This window comes from Phycodurus eques, chromosome 1, assembly GCF_024500275.1.
Source record: "Phycodurus eques isolate BA_2022a chromosome 1, UOR_Pequ_1.1, whole genome shotgun sequence".
In the NCBI taxonomy this organism is placed as follows: Eukaryota; Metazoa; Chordata; class Actinopteri; order Syngnathiformes; family Syngnathidae; genus Phycodurus; species Phycodurus eques.
This window is the reverse complement of record NC_084525.1, coordinates 22,083,900-22,107,273: the sequence shown is the minus strand read 5'-3', so window position 1 is coordinate 22,107,273 and position 23,374 is coordinate 22,083,900. Positions and strand designations below refer to the sequence as shown.

The following is a 23,374-nucleotide window of genomic DNA, read 5'->3' as shown; positions in this document are numbered from 1 at the left end:
CAGGGTTAGGTATCTAAATTTCAATTTGCCAATAGTCTAAGCAAAAGCATTATTGTAGTTTGTTTATTTGTTTGCTGAGTTTTTTTTAGGGTGTACTAAGATTTTTAATACGAATCCAATGAAGGTAACACTTAGCTATATAACTTGTGTATAAGTCACTCACTACAAATTTGTCCAGTGACATACTGATGAAAACATCAGGTTGTCTGGCTGCATGCTCACCGACAAACTTTCAGAACTGACTGACAAAAAAAGACAACTTGCCCAAAAAGATTGCCTGGAGATAACCGTTGGCCCCTCCTTGCCATGCCCGCAGGCTTGGCTGGCAATGCCTGGCAACAAAAGTCTTTGCCCGTGAGCCTTCCAAAATTACAGTGTCAATAAAAATGAAACGGCCACCGGGTTGGAGAGAAAGATGAAATAAGGCAGAAGAGAGGAAGCCTGTGGCTCAACGATAGAGAGCAGCCTCAGGTTTGTCAAAGCAAGTTTCAGGGATGATAGCAAATGGGCGGGTCAGAATTACATAGCCTCTGGCAGCCTTCGGCGACCACCAATCCTGGCCGTGCTCTTGTTTGCCATCTCCACTCATTTGAACATCATGCAGTTTGTGTAAATTCTGTTCTTTACTTCCTCTCTCACCTCTTTGCAAATGGTTCAGACATGCCCACAAGGCACTTCTGGAAATGTATAAGGACTAATTTCAAAACCAAAAATAGACTGTATAAGAGCTGCTATAGTTTGTGGCAAATGAAGCATAGCAGGAGTCCAGTGAGGAGTTCGACAGGTTCACTCTTCAGTCCTTCGCAAACATCATTACAAATCATTACTTTTAGCTTGTCTAAATTATTTTCACACTGTTGTTAAAACACCATACATTGAAGTAAATAAAGTTGGCACATGTAATGTGCCAAAATCATGTGGTTAACCTCTCACCAGTGCAACACTTGTAATTATTATATTATTAATTAAATTAGCACTCTGCATTCGCTGGGATAGGGACTGAATTTAATGAGGACAAACATTACAGAAAATGAAACGACAGGTGATTGTACACTGGTTTCCCACAAATCAAATTTTAGTGACCTGACATATAAATACAATTTTAGATTTGTTAAAAATCTTTGTATTTGATATGAATTTAAGTGACATTCCGTTTTTAATCCATAGGGTTTAAGATGACATTGGTCCACCCTCTGCAGTTATAACATCTTAAATTCTTCTGGGAAGGTTTTCCACAAGGTTTAGGAGTATGTTTATGGGAATTTATGACCATTTTTCCAGATACACGTTTGTGAGGTTACACACTGATGTTGGAAGAGAAGGGCTGGCTCTCAGTCTCCACTCTAATTCATCCAAAAGTATTCTGTGGGGTTGAGGTCAGGATTGTGCATGACAGTCAAGTTCATTCACATCAAACTCTCTCATCCGTGTCTTTACGAACCTTGGTTTGTGCACTGATACACAGTCACGTTGGAACAGGAAGGGGCCAACTCCAGACTGTTCCCAAAAAGTTGAAAATGCCCAACATTTTAGCCCCTGAGCTCCATCCATCCATCCATCCATTTTCTACCGCTTATCTGGGTCGGGTCGCAGGGGCAGTAGCTTTAGCAGGGACGCCCAGACGCCCCTGAGCTCCAATGAAAGGAACTCTGAATGCTTCAGCATACCAAGAGATTTTGGACAGTCAAACAGTTTAGGGATTACGCCTTCCTATTCCATCATGTCTGTGTACAAAGCAAGGTCCATAAAGACATGGATGAGAAATTTTGGTATGGATGAACTTGACACGCGGCGGCACGGTGTCCGACTGGTTAGAGCGTCAGCCTCACAGTTCTGAGGACCCGGGTTCAATCCCCGGTCCCGCCTGTGTGGAGTTTGCATGTTCTCCCCGTGCCTGCGTGGGTTTTCTCCGGGCACTCCGGTTTCCTCCCACATCCCAAAAACATGCATTAATTGGAGACTCTAAATTGCCCGTAGGTGTGAATGTGAGTGCGAATGGTTGTTTGTTTGTATGTGCCCTGCGATTGGCTGGCAACCAGTTCAGAGTGTACCCCGCCTCCTGCCTGATGACAGCTGGGATAGGCTCCAGCACGCCCGCGACCCTAATGAGGAGAAGCGGCTCAGAAAATGGATGGATGGATGGAACTTGACACGCCTGCACAGTCCTGCACTCAACCCAATAGAACACCGTTGGGTTATATTTCGAGTGGACAGTGAGCTAAGCCTTCTCATCCAACATCAGTGTGTGACCTCACAAATATGCTTCTGGGAAAATGGGCATAAACCCACTCCTAAACCTTGTTGAAAGCCTTCCCACAAGAGTTGAAGCTGTTCCAGCTGCAAAGGGGAGACCAACATCATATTAAACCATATGGATTTAGTATGGGATATCACTTAAAATCATGTCATTCAAGGTAGGTGAGCAAATACTTTTGGCAATGTAGTGTATAAGTAAATACAAAAGTTGTAAAAGTTCATGAAATTAGAATAATATAAATCTATAAATTAAAATTTATCTAAAAGATAAAAAGTTTGCTTTAAGAAATATGAATTTCCCGAGCATGCCTCAGGCCCCCTGGAAGGCAATCCCACATACATGGGCCAGAATAACAGAAAACTGCCTTTTGTTGTTATTCTAGGAACGATAAGGAACTCATATAGTAAAAGCATGTGTGGTAAATAAGCAACCAAATTAACAATCTTTAAAAAAAGCATCTTAAAATTGATTGTGAGGCACACAGGTAGCCAATAGGGGTTGGATAGACAAGTCTACTGGTTGATAGATTGACTTTACTACTCTGCATTGACATTTAGAACTTGAAGATGATTAATTGCTAACCACTTGTTTTTGGCATCTTGTCTTCCAATGGGCAATTTCCCGAGGACTTTTGACTTGCCCATCTGCTACTGTCATCAGACTATTAATGCTATGTGGAGCAGACGCAGTCTTCATATGTCTGTGCAATTCTGAGAGTCAAATTCAACTTGCTGTGAATAAGCATAGTGGTTAGCCTCGGGTCGCTAGCTTCAGTTAGCCGTTAGTCTTGAAAGATTCATACAAGCAGACCCACGAGACTGGTGGTGAGATACGCAGGTAGCAGCGCGAAGTGAAGCTATATCTTTCTTGCCGAGATTCGCGGACAACAACTGTGCTAAGACCAACTTTATTTATCATACATCACAACACTTATGTCGCTCTATGACACTGACAGTGTTGTCACACTTGTTGCAGCATGATCGGCCATACTTAGACAATCGTGTGGAAATGAGACCGGTTGCACAGTCACATCCATCCATTCTCTTTACCGCTTATCGTCACTAGGTTTGCAGGTGCCGTAGCGCCTATCCCAGCTGACTTTGGGCAAGAGGCAGGTTACACCCTGAACTGGTTGCCAGCCATTCGCAGGGCAAAAATCGACAAACAATCATTCACACGCACAATCACACCTACAGACAATTTAGTCTTCAATTAACCTACCATGCATGTTTTTGGAACATGGAAGGAAACAGGAGTACCTGTAGAAATAATATAATAATTTTAATAATTTGTTTTTATTTGTTTCTATTCCGGTCCGTCAAAGTACCGTATATTTTTACGTGAAACCATTCCGTGGCGCAAAAAAGGTTGGGGATCGCCGTACTGGGCTGAAAAACTATCAATGACGCCATTGATTAATCAACTTTGACCCTACTTTTTTAACTTCAGCGTTGAGTACAAAAGATTCCACCACCCCAGTCAGCGTCCTGGCTAGAACTAGACACACAGCAGTCCATTAAACTATTGACAGAAATCACTTTCATGTGAAAATGGAAATAGAATAGGAAGAACATAACAATTTGTGCTTTGTCCATCCTCCATTAACAAAACCAATTTCAAGCCATTTCCTTTTTTTTGCAGTGTATATTAAGAATTTTAGAGAATAGCGTTCAGCCTGTTCTGTGTACTGAAAAAAAGAATGTTGCAACACAGCTCCAGTAAACGAGATTCAGAGCAAGAGACTTGGCTCAATTCATAATGCAAAATTCCAGCCCATTTTGCAGCTGGGGTTATTTATTCTCCCCAACTACCAGAGCTTCCCTATGACACTAATGAGATGTAAATAACATTGGCGATATGAGAGCTTTGCTTATGATGTGACACCAATGATGGAAAATCATTGTTAGTATATTCTCTAACCCAGACAAAAAATTAATGTCATTTGCACTCCATTTCTCAATAGTAATGAACAAAAAACATCAATTATCTGACAAAACTTTCTCCCTCCTCAGTACAAAATGTGATACTGAGCAGTGTACGTTTTATCGATCTGTCTGTCCCTCCATCCATGACAGTGCGGAACAAATGTTCTGAGTCCACGTGAGCCAGAGGCCTTGATTTCGTTTTTTGTTTTTCCCTGGATCAACCCCCAAACAACAACACCTGAAAATAGCATATTCATTTTAGCATCCATGCAGAGGCCTTCATCCATCACACTTTTCAAGAGAGAGACATTGCACTCTGACAACATGACGGTTATACTAGTTAATTGTGCTCTGTGTCCAGAAGATAATTACCCCCATAGCTGTAAGTTGAAATGTTAATTAACAAAGGGAACGACAGGGAAGGGAGGTATGAGATGTGCTGAGCAAAGCCAGCTCAGCTCCAACAGTCAACTAGCATCTATGCCACTGAGGAGCCAAATTTACTTTTAGAATTTGGAAGTGTTGATACCTGCAAGAGACCTCAGGACATGTCTTTATATATATATATATATATATATATATATATATATATATATAATATATATATATATATATATATATATATATATATAATTTATACTGAAAGCAACACTTTGGTTTTTGCTCCCATTTTTCATGAGTTGGACCCAAAGATCTAAAACGTTTTCTCCATAAAAGAGCATTTCCCTCAAGTATTATTCACAAATCTGTCTAAATCTGTGTTAGTGAGCATTTCTTCTTTGTCGAGATAATACATCCAACCTCACAGATGTGGCATATCAAGATGCTGATTAGACACCATGATTATTGCACAGGTGTGCCTTAGGCTGGCCACAATAAAAGGCCACTCTGAAATGTGCAGTTTTGCTTTATTGTGGGGGGTCTGGGGGGGGGGGGGGTGTCAGAAAACCAGTCAGTATCTGGTGTTACCACCATTTGCCTCACGCAGTGCAACACATCTTTGCATAGTTGATCAGGTTGTTGATTGTGGCCTTTGGAATGTTGGTCCACTCCTCTTCAATGGCTGTGTGAAATTGCTGGATAGTGGCAGGAACTGGAACACGCTGTCGTATTCGCCGATCCAAAGCATCACATACATGCTCAATTGGTGACATGTCTGGGGAGTATGCTGGCCATGCAAGAACTGGGATGTTTCAGCTTCCAGGAATTGTGTACAGATCCTTGCATCATGGCACAACAATGGGGCTCAGGATCTTGTCATGGTACCTCTGTGCATTCAAAATGCCATCAAGAAAATGCACCCGTGTTCGTTGCCCATAAAATATGCCTGCCCATACCACAACACCACCGCCACAATGGGCCACTCGATCCACAACGTTGACATCAGCAAACCAGATGCCATCGAATGTGAGCATTCACCCACTCAAGTCGGTTACGACGACGAACTCCAGTCAGGTCGATGAGGATGACGAGCATGCAGATGAGCTTCCCTCAGACGGTTTCTGATAGTTTGTGCAGAAATTATTTGGTTATGCAACCCAATTGTTGCAGCAGCTGGTCTCAGATGCAGAAGTGGCTGGTCTCAGATGATCTTGGAGGTGAACATGCTGGATGTGGAGGTCCTGGGCTGGTGTGGTTACACGTGGTCTGCGGTTGTGAGCCCGGTTGGATGTACTGCCAAATTGTCTGAAATGCCTTTGGAGATGGCTTATGGTAGAGAAATGAGCATTAAATTCACGGGCAACAGCTCTGATGGACATTCCTGCAGTCAGCATGCCAATTGCACGCTCCCTCAGAACTTGTGACATCTGTGGCATTGTGCTGTGTGATACAACTGCACATTTCATAGTGTCCTTTTATTGTGGCCAGCCTAATAATCATGCTGTCTAATCAGCATTTTGATGTGCCACACCTGTGAGGTGGGATGGATTATCTCGATATTTGAGGGAAATTGCCTTTTGTGCATGTAGAAAAAGTTTTAGAACTTGGAGTCCAGCTCATGAAAAATGGGAGCAAAAACAAAAGTGATGCGTTTTTATTTTATATTTTTGTGCAGTATATATATATATATATATATATATATATATACACACACACACACACACACACACATATATACATACACAAAACAATATCCTGCGTTTCATGTTCCTGTTTCTCAGCCTGCCTATGTGCTATTTTGTTTTGTTTTGTTTTTTTGTCTCCACAGTGTTCTTGCTGAGCGTTGCTGCCCACAGCCTTTTGCATTGAACCTGCTGTTGATGATCGTCAGCTGAGTATTTAAACGCAGCAGAAGCCAAAGCAAGACGGCGGGTATTTGCTTTGCTTTTCACCATCAGCCTTACATTTTTCTTTGCTCATTTCCTAGAAAATCGTTTGTCAGGCATCTGCAAGTTGTAGTTACCGACCGTTTGTTCATCTGTTCTTGTATGCCGAGCCAGCCAGCCCTAATCAATGAGGCGACCTAGCCAAGATTAATACTGCGCCCCCGTCTATCAGCAATTTACATATACCATATTTTCACGACCATACGGCGCACTTATAAGTTTTAAATTTTCTCCAAAATGAACGGGGCGCCTTATAATGTGGCGCGCCTGATGTGTGCACCGAGTTCCAAACTCTCAGCTGTTCATTTCGGATACAGAAGATGAGGACTTTGATGGATTTGTGGATGAGGGTTGATCAAAAAATAACTTGAGTACATTGTTAAATACTTCAATAAAGTACAACCGAACTCAGTTTTGCTCCCGCTGCCTTTTTAAAAACATACGCTAGCAAGCATTCTACCGTATGTTTTAAGCTAGCGTATGTTTTACCATGCCTGCGCCCAATAATGCGGTGCGCCTTATGTGTGTGTTAAATACAGAAATAGACCCCATAACTGAGACTGCGCCTTTTAATGCGGTGCACCTTATGGTCGCCAAAATACAGTACTCTTATAAAAGAAATCGAATAGCATTGTTTTTACCATTGTCTTTGATATCTAAGATAACATGTCACCCAATTTAAGATATAAACAAAAATTTAGAATAATTATTATATATATTTTTTAAAAACCTAATCGATACGCATTGTCTACTATGAATGTATACAGTAATATACACAAATACACAAAATGATCAGCGGACACCTCCATGCCATTCAACTACAGAAATATAAAATTGGTTATTTACGAATTAGCATACCATGTTGAGGCAACTCGTCTAGAAGCAAGTTATCAATTTTACAGTGTACTGTGCTAAATAAGTGATGTAGTACAACTGATCATTTCATTACAGTATCTTATGTGGTTTGGTTTTATCACTTGCAATATTATTATTTGGCCATTTCTTTACATTCATTTTAGCATTTCCATTTCAAGAGTTCATTGTAATGAGTAGTTTAAATGTAAAAACGCAGTTATTTTGAAGATTATTTTTTTCCCGATTTTTGTGGCGCCCCCTGGAGGCCACGGCACCCTTAGCATTTGCCTATATTGTCTAGTCCCTGAGCCGGCTCGACTCGTAAGTGATGTGTTTCCTGATGTAGGTCAGTTTATGTGTCTGAGGGGGGGGCCTGCGGTCTTTGGTGCATGGCGACGGAGGCGAAGTAGCCAGCACCCAAGTGAAGCTCCACAAGAGAGGATACAGATTGGCGTTCCTGTCGATCAACCTCGCGAATCTATGCTCCCTACCCAACAAAATGGACCAGCTTCATCTTCTGACAAAGATCAGTAAAGACTTTGGACGTTCCTGCCGCCCTGTGCTTTATGGAGACATGGCTTTGAGAACTTGTCCCCGATGGTGCCGTAATGCTTCCGGGCTTCCATCTTCACCGGGCAGACCGCGTCATGGAATTATCGGAGAAAACAAAAGGTGGCGGGATATGGTTCTATATCAACGTAAAATAGTGTACTGAAGTCACGGAGCTCAGCACACACTGCATCCCGCATTTAGAGTCGCTGTTTTTGAACTGTAACCCATTCTACTTGCCTCGTGAGTTCGCATCTTTCATTCTCGCCGGTGTCTACATTCCGCCCCAAACTAACACGAATGCTGCACTGCTAACGCTCGCTGAACAAGTAAATGAAATTGGTAAAAGCCCTGCACCTCAACGCACCCGGCTGTCAAACTCCTGAAGTTTGCAGTCATCGGCCTCATCAAAGACGGTGACGAGTCTGCGTGTCGACAGGAAGTGGAGCGGGTGGAGCTGTGGTGCGGCCGACACAACCTGGAGGTGAACACGCTCAAGACTGTAAAGATGATCGTCGATCCTTCGCCACAGCTGCCCCTCACTCTGTCCAACTGCCCTGTAGCAACCGTTGAAACCTTCAAGTTCCTGGGAATTACAGTTTCTCATGACCTGAAGTGGGAGATCAACTTCAACTCCATCCTCAAAAAGGCCCAGCAGAGGGTGTACCTCCTGCAGCTTCTGAGGAAGCACGGCCTGCCCCAGGAGCTGTTGAGGCAGTTCTACACAGCAGTCATCGAATCAGTCCTGTGTTCTTCCATCACAATCTGGTTTGGTGCTGCTACAAAAAATGATAAACTTTGACTGTATGCTGCCAGAACTACGACAAGAGCATGCAAAATCCTCTTTGACCCTCCACATCCTGGTCACCACCTCTTCCAGCTCCTTCCCTCAGGTAGGCGCTACCGAACATTCCAACAGCTTCTTCCCTCTTGCCATTAACTTCTTAAACAGTTAACTTACAATTCCATTGTAACATGCTGCCAATTTCTTGTCTTGTGTTTGTTGTCACATTTCTGTTGGGCCAATTATACATTACCCGTGCACTCACTGTAGTAGTCTTGCCACGCTGCACTATTTGCATATGTTGTTGGCCACTTATGTGCTTGAGTAGCATCTGCAACATTTGCACAATCGACATTGTCCCAGATTATTGCACTACTAGTCACTTTAAACTGCATACATTTCTTGAAGTCTCGGCGCCCTTTGCACAATGGTCATTGCACCGGACTATTGTTCTATTAGTCATTTCAAACGGCTCTAATTGCTAGAGGACATCTTTTTGCACAATTGTCAAAAAAAAAAAGAAAAAAAAAAGAAAATTGTACCGGCATTACCAGATTACTAGCAACCTTTTATTGCTCAGTGACTGTTTTTTTTTTTTTTTTTTTTTTTTTTCTTTTCTTGTCTTGTCTTTCTTTATGTCTCAAAACTGTTCTCTGTCAATTGACTGTCTGTTGTCGTACTAGAGCGGCTCCAACTACCGGAGACAAATTCCTTGTGTGTTTTTGACATACTTGGCGAATAAAGATGATTCTGATTCTGATTAACAAAAATTCCAAGGTTATCACAGATAAATGAAAATGCAGTAGAACAATAAAGCATTAAATTCTGTATGCTTAACGTCAAAAACAATGCAAGGGTACGTGTAAATATTGCAGAGTTTAATAGACTGGGTGTTCTTTTGAATCGATAATCAATACACAAAGCTCAAGTTTTTGTACTAATGTGAACATCTTTGATGTATCACTTCTGTTCAAGTAACAAGGAAAAGTTGTCTGTTTACTTTCGACAGCACTGGATGTTCTGCACCAGATCAGAGGAAACAACAAGTTCATCTGCTGATCTAGGACAAGCCTGTTTTTCACAAACACGCATATCTACAGTATGTATGAACACTGCATACACAATAAACCAGGACCAAAACCAGGTCATAATCTCAAAATGTTTTATTTTTCTTACTTAAAAAGAGCTCTGTGTCCTCCACAATAAAATACCAAAGAGTGACACAATACACTGACATATTTGACACAACTACCACAAATATGATGGACTGAATATCATCCAAAATTAGTTATTTCTTTACTGAAGGTGTCACAATGCCTCATTGTCATGCTGGTGGCAGGTGGTCCCAAATGTAGCAAAACACAGGACCGCAGGCAGGACAATAAGAGAATAATTGAATTCTCCCAAAATACGACATGAAACGGAACACGACAAAACCTTTCAGCAGCAGGTCGTAGCATGACAATACTATGAAAAAAAAATGTATTACATGATTACAGCTGAACAAGACTTGGGAGGTGATGAGCTGATTGGTTCACAAGGGTTAAAGCGAAAAAAAAAAAAAACTCATTCAGGTTTTGTTGTAGCAACATTTCTTGGCAATAAATCTCATGTTGTTGGAAACCTTATTTGTTTTTTTAAACGGTGCCACATTTGTAAGGAACATGCATTTGAGGAATGACCAGCAGAACTCTGGGTTATGTGGGTTGCGCCCATGAAAGATTTGACAAATCTTCTCTGCCAATGCCAAACTGATTATTTTGCTGTTGCTATTGACTGCTGTTTAGTGGATTAGATCATTGAAGTTTGACGAAACAACACATATTGACAATTTAACAATGTACTCATTTAAAAAACAGGAGCCTCAGTAGAGTGTGGAAAAACCATACACAGCCACAACACCCTGTCATCTCCTCCTCATGCTGTTCACCAGCCTGACCACACACTGCTGTGGGATGCCATCCCATTCTTCAACCAGCATTTGCTTCATGTCAGCCAGCGTGGTTGTGTTGGCCACTCTGGCACAAACAGCACGGCCAAGCTGATCCCACAAATGTTCAGTCGGGTTGAGGTCAGGACTGCTGGCAGGCCGTGCCATCCTCTCCACTCCCAAATTCTGGCGGTAACCTCTGATGAACCTCCGATCTGTGGGGGTAAAGCGTGGAGGATAGAGTTCATTCCCAGACTAGAATCTTATCTTGAAGAAGATATTTGGAATTATGAGGGAAGATTTGATGCAACCTACAATTCATTTTTGCTGCTCATGTCACAATACACATGTTCATTACAAATGTGGCACCATACCTCCATCCTTCCATTCATTTTCCTTACCGCTTATCCTCACTCGGGTCGGGCATGCTGGCGCCTATCCCAGCTGACTCTGGACGAGAGGCGGGGTAGATCCTGAACTGCGCGACCCGCGAATCGCACGGCACATCGAGACAAACAACCATACACACTGATATTTACACCTATGGGTAATTTAGAGTCGTCAAATAACCTACCATGCATGTTTTTGGGATGTGGGAGCAAACCGGAGTACCCGGAGTAAACACAGGGAGAACATGCAAACTCCACAGAGGTGAGGCTGGATTTGAAAGCAGGACCTTTAGAACTGTGAGGCTGATGTGGTAACCAGTCATCCACCGTGTCGCCCTCTGACACCATTAAAAAGGGAAATAAACAGGCTTTCCAACGGTATAATATTTATGCCAAGAGGCATTGTAACAACAAATAAACAAACGACCAAACATTCCTTACTTTTTGTATTATGTTGACTGAAATTTTTCCACAAGCCAAATGACATTCCCTGGCCATGGAGGCAGTGTTTTTTTTTTTGTTTTTTTTTTATTGAATTGAATTCTTTATTTTGAACATGTGAAAAAATGAAAAGCAGCGAAATTTGAACACAAAATAATTTTAAAAAAAAGTTACATGATACATATTTAAAAGGGAGTTGGAAGAGGTCAAACTTATTTTATATATCATACCCCTGTCTACTTCCTTACAATAATATAACAACAGCAAATGAAAATAATAATCCTCACTGGGGTCGCGGCTATGCTGGAGCCAAAAGGACTGCCACTGATTACAGTATGATAGTAAATAATCTTTAGCCACTGACTTTGGTAACTTCTCTGCTTCATTCTCAGTTTGACATTTATAGTTGATTAGAATGGTCTAAGTTACAAGTTAGCAGGACTGGTTCGAGTATCTCGAAATAAATGAAAAATTGCAAGCATTTTCATGAATAAATCTTTTTATTACTTCCCAAAACTTACTGTTTCTAAACTAAGTTTGAGCCAAAAGAAACCAATTCTACAAATTAAAAAAAAATAACAGTAACTCAAAATTTGGCCATGGCATGGATAATTTTTTTCTTAACTGCAGATGAAGCAACTAGTCAAAATGATTGTTGCTTGCTTAGTGAATTGCTTAGTGTTCTTGCTTTGACAAACAGCGTTAAGTACATGGAATAGAACATGTTATGTAACGTTTGAAGTCATATCGAGGTAATCTTGTGAGACATAAGCTTCCAAGTCACTCGGCTTCTTGCTTTGAGACATACAAGCAATCTGAAACGTTTGGAGAGGGTTGGTTGAAAACTATACACTGGGTGGAATCCTGAAAAGCAACACAAACTCAGCAACCGTCTTTACATTCCCTTGTTGAATGGGTTTCAAAATCAATAGGGTTCTTGTAAATAATCCCTGGTAGAAATGGTTATGTATTTACATAAGAAACAGCACTGGCAGAATTAATTAATTATGAGTTCAAAGGGTCTGCTGAGAAAGAAACAATTTAAATAATAGGAAAAAAAAATCAATTTCTATCAGATTCGTGTGAATGTAACACATCTCTGAGAGGGGTCCTTCATAAAGGTTGGCCTTACCTTTTCAATGTGATTAATTGGGTTGTGGAAATGAATAACTGCTTCAATTTGCTTTGGTAGTTGATCCATTTCATCTTACAAGAATATGTGTGTACAGTTCTTGAAACATGGCAAAAAACATTTTTTAATAAAAAAAATAAAGGAAGGTCATCCCCACACACAAAAAAAGAGCATTCATGTGCTAGGGACATATTTCTCTGCAGTGAGCCGCACTCAACTGTGGAAAAGTGTGATTGGTTACACATCCATTCAGCCGGGACGCTATCCTAGTGATCCACCAGCGTATGGTAATTAAATTCTGCAGAGCTAATTAGAATCTATTTGACATCCGTAGGGAGACATTTGCACAGCTTGCAGAGCTGCACAAACAACTCACAGGCACAAGCAGCCTTGTGCAGTGCAGCCATTTTAAATAGGCAAAGATTCTGTTACAGTAAACAACGCATATTATAGGCTTTAAGTAAATAAAGCATGTAATTACAGTATATCATGCTAATGTATCACAGACCAATTGATCAATTCCCTGCTTTTCTAATATTGTAATTGGCCCTGGGAGATAATAATAAACATTTTTGCAATGCTTACTCAATAAATATGTTTTTCTTTTAAATCCATCCATCCGCTTTCTATACCATTTATCATTTTCGGGGTCGTAGGGAGCTTCAGCCTAACCCAGCTGACTTGGAGCGAAAGACGGGCTACACTCTGAACTGGTCTAGACTGGTGGTAAAAGTACTCACACTGTACTCAAGTAGAAAAAATAAAAAATAAAAATACTGACTCAACATCTTTACTTACAATGAGTAACAGTAAAAACAGGACATTTTAAATGTTGATGTACAAAAGGAACATTTAGTTTTTATTGTCAATTACTGTACATAAAATACCAATTTTGATAACTTGGCACATCAGGAAAAAAAACCCTACACAAAAACAGTTTCTCTCTTTAATCAACTTGCATAAGACTCGCACTGAGAAGGGGAAAAAAAAGATTTGACATGCCATCAAAACTTGTTCTCATAGGTTTGCTAAGGTTGTGACCCGACAAACAAAAATGCTAAATTAGCTAATAACAACAAATTAAAAAATACACATTGCCTGTTTGTGTTTTTTCAGATCAAACTGTCAGAAGCACATGCTTATTAAGCATGTAGATCCACAGTATACATTGAAAAATAAATATAATATAATTATAAGTATAATAAATTATACATATATTTATAAATATAAATAAAATAAATATAATATAAAAATTATAAATAAAATAAATATAATATAATTATAAATATAATCTATTTATCATCATAATCTACTGCTACATAGTATAACAGCATAACTACATTGTAATCATTTATCATCCTAATCTACTGCTACACAGTATAACAGTATAACTACATTGTAATAATTTATCATCCTAATATTGGCATATTATGATACTACCAGAGTTTCATAACAAATTTGGGATAAAAAAAGAAAAAAGTGATTAGTGGCTAATGCAGTTTCACTTAATTCACATGTTCCTCAACTACAATGTTTTTTTGTAATCCTTATATGTACCATATTATAAAGCACATTATAAGGCAAGGCAGGGTAACTTAATGTGCTTTACATGAGCATTTAAAAATTTAAAATGCATTTAAAAGCATTTAAAAACTAAGTACAGAAAATGAAAAGACAGTTTACTAAAATTACAAAAAAATGTACAGTGCAAGAAAAAGCATTTAAAAAATAGAAATGCTGTAAAATTTTATTTTGATTCTAAATGGGGTATAGTACAGTTCAGTCTTTCTGTGTGGAGTTTACATTTTCAATAATACTGTATGTTCCAGAGGACCCAAGGACTCTGCAGACTCAAGCTTTCAAAAAGGAGGGAGGAAAAACTAATTTTAAAACATGAAAGCATCAGCGTAAAATAAAAAATAGTGGCAGTATGAACAGATATAGATATTTGAGTTTGGCTTAGAAGAGGGAATTACAGTTTTTGTTGCGCAGGTCAGGTGGTAGCGACTTTCACAGCAGGGGCGCTGAGTGACTGAATGCTCTGTTCCCACAGTAGTAAGGTGGGCAGAAGTTTGAAGGGGTCACAATCTGAATAAGGTTGGAAAGGTATGGGGGGAGGCAAAGTTATGTACTGCCTTGAAAATAAGCAGAAGAATTTTGAAATAGATTCCAAATTGAACCAGTAACCAGTAGAGCTGTTGTAAATGGTGGTGGAAGGAGGATTTTTGTGTGTGAATGGAATTCAGAACCTGTTGGAGTTTATGAAGGGATTTGAAGGTAGATCAAAAAAGAAGGAAATTCCAGTAATCAATCAGAGGCAATGAGCCTGTGAATGAGGATGGCAGTGGAACAAGGGATGAGGGAGGAGCAAAGGTGATACATTTTTACATCGATAAAACTATGCCGATCGTGTGATGTTATTTAGGAGGGCTTGAAATGATAAGGTACTGCCGAGGATGGCACGTGGGCCGAAGGGTAAATGAAGGAGTTGCCTATGGTAATGGAAAACTCAACCCAACGAGGAGGAATTCAGGTTTGTCGCTGTAAGTTTGACAAAATTGGCACTGAAGTAGAATTTAAGTTAAAAAAAAAACAATTTTTTAAATCGCTGATGGGAATGAGAAACAGTGTCTGTGATAAAGAGGAGTGGCCATAGCACAGAGCCTTGGGGTCCAAAATTGTTGTGGACCGGACCATTACAGAGGTTACTATTGTAATTTTTACATGGTAGGAACAATTCCAGTAGGGAGATAGGAATGTATGATGCCAGTTAAAAAAAGAGGGAGCAGAATGAGGAGGCAGGTTTGAACCAATGCTGTCAAGAGGGTGTTGTAAATGACTGACAGTTGGAAATTTTTGCTTTACAGAGTGTGTCTGGGTTTCCTGAGGTAGAGGGAAGAGAGTGACAGTGAACGACAGAGGAGAGCGTTGAGTATCAGAGCGGGAGTGAGGAGAATTGCTGGAAGGGAGTTGCTGATAGATCTTTGCAGATGTTTGCAGTTTGAGTTTGAGTGGAGGTTGTGGTGTAGAGACGCATCTGACGTTATTGTTGAGCAGTGACAACAAGTATCAGAGGTTGCCTTCACTGCTTTTGTTTCATTGATGTTTCATTGTTTCACTGATGGGAAACTCATTATCCAACCTCTCTGAGATTGATATCAGTAATCTAAAAAGACAGGAAAAAACAACATACAGTGGAGATAAATACTCTATATACTTCTGTGCAAATGACAGGATTTTGTGATATAAAAAATGAGACCAAGATAAATTCTTTCAAAACATATTTAACCATTAATGTGACCTATAACCTGCACACAAATGTGGACACCCTCTTACAAGTGGGACTTGGCTGTGTTCGGAATCACATTCAAACTCATGGAAATGGGAGTTAGCACAAACCTGCCAGCATGTTTCTCTGATTAACCCCAATTTCATTTATTCATATTTAACCTTTATTTATCCAGGTAAGGAAAGATTCTCATTTCTGATGCCAACCTGGTGATAGACAGCAGAGTAAAAAAAAAAAAAAAAAGCAAAATAAAAGCAAACACATAGACACAATTTGAAACATTTAGTTCAGATGTTCAAGGATTGGCTTTCCTCACCTTTTCTGTCTAGCAGAAGCCTGAAGGTTTTGTGCTAAAACGGATTGCTATTTCGAACTGTTCAGAATTGCTTTCACCTTGTCTAAGGACCAAATTCTAGTAGAAGCAAATGATGCGGCCACCACCGTGCTTCACTGAAGGTATGGTGTTCTTTTGGTGATGAGCACTGTTGCGTTTGCGCCAAACATACGTACCTTTTGGAATTACAGCAAAAAGTTGAACTTTGATTTCATCAAACCACAACAAAATCTCCCAAATGCGCGAAAATCTCTTATTGGTATATAACAAAAACAGGGTTGTGTAGACTTTTTATCCACTGTATATTGAAGTCACCCATTGCTATTGTGATGGATGAAAGAGTGGATACATGAATAAGAGAGACAATCAAGGAAACATTTTCAATCTACACCACAGGTTTCAAACTGGTGGCCTTGGGCCAGATCCGGCCCGCCATATTATTTTATGTGGCCCACGAAAGCGAATCAAAATTGCTCATTGTGTTCGGGTGTAATACCATTGAGATATTTTCAAGGATTCTTTTGGTAACCAATCCCCATTTGAAAAGAAATGTAATAGTTGAAAAACATGTTTTTATAGGATTCTGATTTCAAAACTGGCTATTCATGTCATGGGTGTCTTTCAGGGCCGGAACACAAGGCTATGAAGGAGTATGTGCTCCGGGTGGAGTCCAGGAAGCTCGCTCCCAGGTTCGTTGGGCCCTTCCCCATCACAAAGATCATCAACCCTGTCACCGTGAAGCTTAGGCTCCCAAGGTCGATGCGGGTCCACCCTGCTTTTCACGTCAGCCTGCTCAAGCCCGACTCCCTCTGGTCCCGCCTTCCGGTTCGTGGATGGGGGCCCTGTCTTCACTGTGAGGCGGCCGTTGTCGTCTCATTGGAGGGGGAGGGGGTTTCAATATCTGGTGGACTGGGAGGGCTACGGGCCTGAGGAACGTTTATGGGATCCGTCTGCGTTTATCGTGGATGACTCGCTCATTCGGGACTTCCCCGTTGCGCATCCAGGGGCTCCGGGGCCGTCTGGGGCCGGCCGTTAATGGAGGGTTACTGTCATGGGTGTGTGTTCCGGTTGTTGTCTTCCCCCTGTCTCGTACACACCTGCTCCTGAGAGCATCTTCACCACCTGTGCCTCGTTCACCCTAATTACCCCTTGCATTTAACCTCGTGTCTCATTCTTTCTAGTCGCCAGTTCGTTGTACCTTGTCGTCGCCTTCCAGCATTCCTTGTTTCCACGTCACAGACTCACAGTAAGACTAGACCCTGTTCCGATTATCGACCTCGGCTTTTTGCCTCACGTTTTTGGATACTGTTGCCTTTTTTGGATTGCCTGCCTGTGTACCGACCTCTGCCCGTTGATTAAACTTCTCTCTTTTTGAAACTGTCCATTTGTTTTGGAGTCGTGCATTTTTGGGTCCTATCCTCTGTTCCGTTCATGACAATTCATCAATGTGTTGTGTATACTTTATGTAGTTACAGTATAGGAGGTAATCTTTCATTTATATGGGTTCACAGTTGTAGCGGCCCTCCGAGGGGAGTCATAACTACAATGTGGCCTGTGACAAAACTCAGTTTGACACCCCTGCTCTACACTGTCAGTTGAGTAACTTTGCAAATATCATACGTATTATTGACAATAGAAAAGGAGGCTCAGCTCCTGAGGCATTGCATTCAGCGAGTGTCCATTAACGTCAGAGCAGTTGTCAGATCTGACCACGTGTCATTCCCAAATAGCGTCTTCCGCCTCCGCTCTTTCATTTGCAATCATGATGGGCCGGCCCGGGGCAGGCCTGCTGCTGCTCCAACACCCACATCATTAAAGTGTTATCATCATGGAAATGTGATGGCACGCATTCTAACACAGGCGGTTAGGAACTGGCAAGACTGGCATAGAATATCTGACAAAGCGCCTACTAAATATTCAGAATGAAAGAATCACAAGCAGGCCTGGAAGTCTGTCTTGCCCTGCTCTCTCTCCCCCCACATAGCCTTTCTCCATCACTGAGTAGAGCTGGAATGGCAGCCCCCTACTTACATTTCCAAATTGCTTCTGAAACTTAGCCAGCCATGGCAGATCTGCACTGGGCGGAGGACGGAATGAGGGCAAACGCAGAGGTATAGGTTTCCCGAAATAAAATGTTTTGGTGAATCATGTCTTCTGAAAGTAAGCTTTTACAACAGAATCTTGGCAATGCGTACACACCAATGGTGAGGTCGCCCCTGCAAGGACAGGAAGGCAACTATGTTTGATTACAATTCTACATTAATTTATTTTTGTCTGTTTTATTTCCCGCTTTTTTTTATTTTATTTTTTCCGGTCCTTCCATTTCATACATTTATTTTTTTGTTTTGCTTATCTTGATTGTCGGGGCGAGAGCCTATCCCAGACGTCACAGGGTTGACACACGCAACCATTCACACCCACACCTACTAACAATTTGGAGTAACGTGTTTGGACCTCAGAAAGGAGCTGGCGTAGAACTCACCGTTAGGGCTCCTGCCTCTGCTCCATGAGCTCCACCCCACATGTTCTGTGTGCGTGTGCGTGTGTGTGTGTCCTTGTGGAGGATGAGACGAGTAGAGCAGGGACACAAGGTGCATGCAATTATCATCTGCTGTCTGCTTAAGCCGGTCCCGAACGCCACCTCGTTGCCAGATCTACAACTCTCGAACATTTATGCACCTAGCTATTGTAAAGTATTCCTAGTGTAGTATCTTTTGTGTTTTTGTCTCTGCCTCGTTACCTTGCCCCCAGACTATTTCACGAGCACTCCTTGCCTGCCTGCCGGCCTTGTACCCTGCACTTGTTGAATTGGAACACAGCCACAGAGTCCATTCACCACCTGGAACTTCACACCCCTGGATCACTGCAATGTCCATGACGCCCACTGTAAAATAAACTTCTGCCACCTTGCCTCCAGCCTCTGCATTTGGATCCTCCACATCCCCCAGAGTCCTAACACCCACAAAGGCACACGCAGAAGAGGAAAATTCCACTATGAAAAGAACAAGCTACACGATTATGGCCAAAATAATGATCACGATTACTTGGCTCAATGATTACTCCTCATGATAAGGAAAAATCTTATTTTTATTGCACTACTTTTTAACAAACAATATGTACATTTTCAGTTAAAACAAATCTTTAAATAATAAACAATAGATAATAATTACAAATAAATGTACCCCAAAAAAATTCTTCTTTAGCAAGGGCTAACTGAATAAATTATTGCAAAGTGCAATCACAAATTGCAACTTAATGGAAGCAAATGTAGTTAATGCATAGCAGGCAATGCCATTAGGCTGCAAGCACTGACTTTTCAATTGAAAACCCCGTCGTCAGTATAGTGAATGGTCAAGGACGGTATGTCTCCGTTGTACTGCTTGACCATGGCTCAGTTGCACATGGTCACAAACTGCAAAGAACTCGACAGCTGTGTTTTTCCCTCTCTTTTTACTCGTGGCGTTTTTTCCATTGCGGTCAGGCCGATGGAAAAGTTGAAGTCAAGGCAGCCGCTACAATGATTATAAATAGTGTCATAATGTCACATGTTGCCTCTCCGCCAACGTGCTGCGGGAGCCAACTTCAAAGTAAAAGCTTCATATTACATTGGACATTCATGCCATTTAAAGCTTTTATTTTGTAGTTGGCCATGGACTGCGGCCCGACCCTTAGTAAAGCATGAACCATGTGTTCGCCCCCTGGTGGCTGGCTGACTCGGTTGCGGGCACTGCTTCAAATGAAGCACTTTTCATATGCAGCAGTGCTTGCATTTTAAATGTAAAAAAATTGCCGACAATCAGGCTCATTTAATCGTGGCAGCAAATATCGCAATGACGATTAAAATTCAATGAATTGTGCCGCCCTACGTCTTGCCGTAAGACAGCAGTGCTAATCACTTGTCCACTTTTCTGCCCTATTTCCTTTATTTATGGACTCACCTGTCATGGTACTTTGAAGCACTCATTGACTGAATTAATATTAATATATAAATTTAGCTCAATTTTGTATCTTTTTGTGTGATTAGTAAGAAAAAAAATAAGAAAAAGTGACTTTTTTATGTTTTATTTTTGTTGCACTCTTCCCTGGCTTTTGTTGACATGCCTGACAAATTAAATGTAATTAATTAACCAGGCAATCTAATTTCATTAGTAAGAAATCTTCTTTCCCTCTGGTTAGCATATTTTTTGTTTAATGATTGCAAGCGTTCCTATTAGTTGTAAAACTAAATGAATAAAACGAAGCCTCTGCGACGAGCTGGCGACCAGTTCATGGCGTAGTCCATCTTTCGCGCAGTCAGCACCCCGTGACCTTGAACACGATAAGAGGTATTGAGAATAGATGGGTCCCTGATGGTGTAGTGGTACACTCGCCTGACTTTGGTCCGGGCAGCGTGGGGTCAGTCTCCACTCAGTGACGGTGTGAATGTGAGTGCGAATGATTGTCCGTGTCTATAGGTGCCCTGCGACTGACTGGCAACCATGTGGGTGTAGTCCGCCTAAATGGAGAATAGATGGATGGATGAACAAAGCCTTACCTTCACATCAACCATCATTTTGTAAGTACCAGTATTCTAATTTCGTTTTAATGGAGTCGATTGACTTAAAAAGCATTTTTTGGCTATGACTGATCTTAGAAAAAATAAAAGACATAGTGACCCAAACATGAAGATAAACTGTAGGGCATTACATTCATTGGCACGACTATCAGTCATAGGCGCATAGAACATATTTCCATAGCAATGTATTATATAGTTTGCAAGCTTTTGTGTGGCAGATTCAGCCCACAAAGAACATGACTGGGATTGTATTTTCCCTTTTTCAAACCAGTGCAGCATCCAAAGGATTTAGAAGCTGTTAGTTTAAGGTGACATTACTACAGGGGTTAGGTTGGGGGACTCTCAGGAGTGACACTTGGTCTTGGTAGGGGACAGCTAGTGGACATTGATGGAGTGCGAGCAGCTTCGACACACATTGCCGTCACGTCCTAACTGTCATTTGTATTCTAGGCAGATTTCCTGTTGCAAACCCAGGAGTGTTTGCAGATTCGGGCCGCAACAAGCGATAACACAGTACTGTGGATGGGATGAATCGCTATACCCGCATTTACTCTTGGAGATGAAATGGTATGAGCATTTCATATCACGACTGTACTGATCAAAATTACCACAATATTATCACAATATTGCAGATACATGCACCTAAAGCATGGAAACAAGTTTGAATTTGGATAGAAAAAACATGAAACCAGAAACCTAATGCACTTGTCCGTACATTAGAAACTGTAAATGGAAACAAACAAAAGAGGACCCAACAATATCTACTTAAAATTTCAAAGACAACAGTGACAGTGACCCAAAAAAAGATCTGTTGCCCACCCCCATTCTTTTTCATCTTCATCCTTATCTGTTTATGTGTTCACACCGGATGAAAGAACTCAAAAGACACAACTGAAGAATTAACCTCTTGAAAAGTCTTTTCAAGAGGTCGTTCATGTAATTTCATCGCAAAACCAGACAATTGAAAAGAGAAACATTTTCTTCAGAAACATAAGTGCAAAACTTTCACGACAATAAAATTACACTAAAATGGTTTGGTGCTTTCTAAATAAAAATTCATAACAGAAGAGGTGAGTGTATTAGAACTAGTTGCTTGAGCTAACGCTTAACTTAAATTAACCCTGAATCCTAAACTTTCAAAGGGAGGCACAAGTCACACTGATTGCACAGTCAGTTATCGTCTTCGTTGCTGCTATCCTGAAGATTCTTTTGACCCAATTGATGGCGACCAACATCGATCGGCAATCTGCTAGTTGGTGTGGCACTTTGTAGGCTTTTGTGTTGGAACTCCTCAACTATACTAAGCATTCTTAAAATGTAATAGATATATTTGATCACAGTTCATCTGTCAATGCGTTTCATCCCTATTCACTCTAATACAACGGCAGTTGAGCGGAACTGCTTCGGCTAGATTTAGGTCACAAGGCATTATTAAATCCTCTTGTTCAACAGCTGCCCTTACACACATGCAGCCACAAGACACACTCACACACAGAATAAGCCACTACTGTCACCCTCACCGCATACCATCTGTCCTCTAAACTCCGTTTTATCAAATCTATTGGGGGTCCAACAGGTCAAAAAGGATGTACTCGATGCAGCCAGCTAAAAAAAAATAAAAATAAAAAATAAAACCCTGCTGTTTTTAACACAATTCATTATGCTTGCTCATAGGCTTATCATTTTAACAAACAGCAATAACTCCCTATGTTTAATGTAGTACTCAAGCGCTTAAAAATGTTCAGTCATAAGTGCGTCTATTTTGGTAATGTTGCATCTTGATATTCTGAAAACTATTAGGGATCGTTTTGTTTTGATACATACTGTATAAACCGGCAGGTACCCGATGTTCCAACCAAGTTTGGCAAATGTCAGCCAAGTACAAAGAAAAAAATGGTGCAAATATCACGTGTACTATTCCAGTAAGGATCAAGCTATGAAATGTATTGTTCCTTTTCCCCTTTACATTGTACACGTAGTAGGTGCCTGTGCTTCCAGAGGTGTAGACAACAGCAATGCCTTTACATCTGCTATGATTAACTTTGTAGTAGTAATACAGTAGCATAATACTGCCAAACACCATATCACTGTTATTGTTAACAAAATGAATGTTATGCACATGGCCACCTCATCCATTCCTCAAATCCTCTATCCTATCTCCATGTGGCAGACGCTACAGGAGCGTCGCGGCCAGAACGACGGGACATAAAAGAGCTTCACGCGCCAACAGACTCCTGAACAAATGACATCACAATCTGTGAATCACACTGTGCAATGTTTTTTCATTTGTAATCCTGCTCACTTGAATGTTTACAGTCCGACCTGCTATACTTGAAGTCAAATACCTGCATCTTTGCAAGTTATATACTTATTTTGTTCTTCATCTAACATTATTTAAAATTGTTCTTTTTCATCTTTTATATTCGTTGTATAAGTGGACGGAGATTAGCAAAGTAAGAATTTCATTGCTCCTAGCTATTGTTGTGTTATTACTCTGCATATGAAGATAAATGGAATCTTGAATCTATTTCTTCTCTCTCTCTCTCTCTCTCTCTCTTGCTCTCTCGTTCTCTCTGTCCCAACCCAACCGGTCAAGGGAGACGCGTC

The 23,374-nt window shown here is 40.9% G+C and overlaps 1 protein-coding gene across 1 annotated transcript in view; it reads right to left on the bottom strand.

Annotated features, from left to right (window-relative positions):
• Nucleotides 1-23,374, bottom strand: part of nlgn4xa (neuroligin 4 X-linked a) — an 89,057-nt gene that overhangs the window by 8,385 nt on the left and 57,298 nt on the right. The window lies entirely within an intron of this gene.